Source organism: Portunus trituberculatus, chromosome 41, assembly GCF_017591435.1.
Source record: "Portunus trituberculatus isolate SZX2019 chromosome 41, ASM1759143v1, whole genome shotgun sequence".
NCBI lineage: Eukaryota > Metazoa > Arthropoda > Malacostraca > Decapoda > Portunidae > Portunus > Portunus trituberculatus.
Genome location: NC_059295.1, coordinates 39,612,416 through 39,614,585, shown reverse-complemented (window position 1 = coordinate 39,614,585; position 2,170 = coordinate 39,612,416). Strand labels below are relative to the sequence as shown.

Genomic DNA, 2,170 nt, shown 5'->3' with positions numbered 1-2,170 from the left:
TTGAGAGAAGATATAAAAATTTATATCGTACAATTTTAACATTTGCAAGTAAAGCTCATCTTCATGTCAAAATGTTCCCAATAAGTCGTCAACATGTACTCGTCCTATTCGTGGGATCTGTACAAGATCTAAGACTGATCACCTTCAGCCCATGCTTCGCAGAGTCCCATGTTGATTCAAGTGAAACCGTAGACAGAAAACTGAACACGCAGAAATCACTACTGAGCACCTACTGTAGTGGAAGGTAGAGACTTAAAAAAATACTCCAAGAAGTGTGCTATTGTAATTCTCTCTCTCTCTCTCTCTCTCTCTCTCTCTCTCTCTCTCTCTCTCTCTCTCTCTCTCTCTCTCTCTCTCTCTCTCTCTCTCTCTCATTCCCCCATCCCTATATCAACAAACGCCAGAGATAACTTACTCTCGTCCACTCACACATCCTCCTCTATCTATCACCTTACAAATATTTGACCCACACTCTCCTCATGACGCCCCACGGCGCCCCGCTGTTCATTACCACCATTATCACCCTTCCCCCTCCCCCTGCCATCATTCACGTCTCTCATACAGCACCCATTGACCCTTACCTACCTCACATCCGTGACCTACCTCACTAGTCACGGCATCAACGACCCTGCGAACAAACGGGACCTTCACAAGCACATCTTCCCATAATGAACGCGTGGAAGCCTGAACCTGGAGTGGCAGTGATCAGGTTTGTTTATAGGCATCCCATTTGCTTTGACGTGCTACCCTCTGCCTCTCTCTCTCTCTCTCTCTCTCTCTCTCTCTCTCTACCATCACTCTAGGCGGCATCTCGAGTGTCACATACGATTTAAGGGATAATCTGAGGAGCCTTTGTGTGTGTATGCGTGTGTGTTACGAGAGGTTAAAGGGGTGGAGGTGGTGGATGAAGGGAACTGACTGAGATGTACGCGACAAGGGAGATATTATGGATGAGAGAGAAGTGAAGGATTACAGGACTGGTGGTGAATCGGAGGTTTTGGAGGAAGGTGCGAGGATAAGTGATAGATGGAGGCGCTGGAGGAAAGGGAGGGAACGGAGGGGAAGGAGGGGAGGGAAAGAAATTGGGTCTATGGTGCGTGTAAATTCAAACCTTCATTAGAACTTATCTCTTGGACGTCATTATGGAGAGAGAGAGAGAGAGAGAGAGAGAGAGAGAGAGAGAGAGAGAGAGAGAGAGAGAGAGAGAGAGAGAGAGAGAGAGAGAGAGAGAATCATTAAGTATTAGCTTTACCTGACCTTCTTCCTTTTCCTCGTCCTCCTTTAGCTCTTCATCGTCTCTTCGTTCTTCATTTTCCTCCTCCTTGTCTTACCTTTCCTCCATGTTGCGTTTTTTCCTCCTCGTCTTGTCTATCTTCAGTCTATTTTTTGCTTACTTCCTTTGCTTTCGTTTTCTTTCTCCTTTCTGGCACGTGTTATTCTTTCCCTCGCTTCTTCTCTTGGCCTAGTTCTCACTTTTCTTTGTGTCTCGCTAAGTCTTCCTGCAACTGTCAAAAATTGGTTCTTTGAAAATGAATCGGTTTGAAGCAGTCTGGGATTGTTGTTATCCATTATGTTATCTGTAGTCTGTCTATTGTTAATCATTATTTTAGGTTAGTGTTGTCATGTGCTTGATTAAATTCCACGTTATGCACACTGGTTTAATCAAAAAGTATACAATTATAGTCTTGTTAGTGTCAGTATAATTAAGTTTAGTTTAGGTTAGTCATTTATGTAATTTATTCCAGTTTTTACTGCTCATATATTTATGAGTCTTTGAATGTTAACAAACAAAAGAGCGTAACAAATAAAAGAGAATCAAACAAAAGTTTAAGAAAATAATTGCAGACGAAGGAATGGAATGAAAGAGCTGCCATCATTGGGAATAACAATTATTTTCTTGTACGGGATAATATACTGACTGGCATCATCTCATCTCTCTCTATATATATGTATATACATACAAACATTTATTATACACGGCCTCCCGCCCCCTAGAGCCGCCTGGTGGGGAGTCAGTGGGACAGCAAGGGCAGAGCAGGCTCGCGGGGGCAGGAAGAGCACGAGAAATGTTACAAGGAAAGGCGGGGGAACGTCACATCCGGTCAGCAGAGCCACTCCAGCAGGCACCGGGTCGGGACACCTCCAGGCCAGCAGGCGGGGGTCGGTGGGA

The 2,170-nt window shown here is 44.5% G+C and overlaps 1 protein-coding gene across 1 annotated transcript in view; it reads right to left on the bottom strand.

The window, feature by feature from the left end:
• Positions 1-1,873: 1,873 nt before the first annotated feature.
• Positions 1,874-2,170, bottom strand: part of LOC123516425 (muscarinic acetylcholine receptor gar-2-like) — a 333,883-nt gene continuing 333,586 nt past the window's right edge. The window contains exon 2 of the mRNA XM_045275689.1: positions 1,874-2,170. This exon is cut by the window's right edge and continues 5,597 nt beyond it. The gene's annotated coding sequence lies outside the window, so the exon portion shown is untranslated.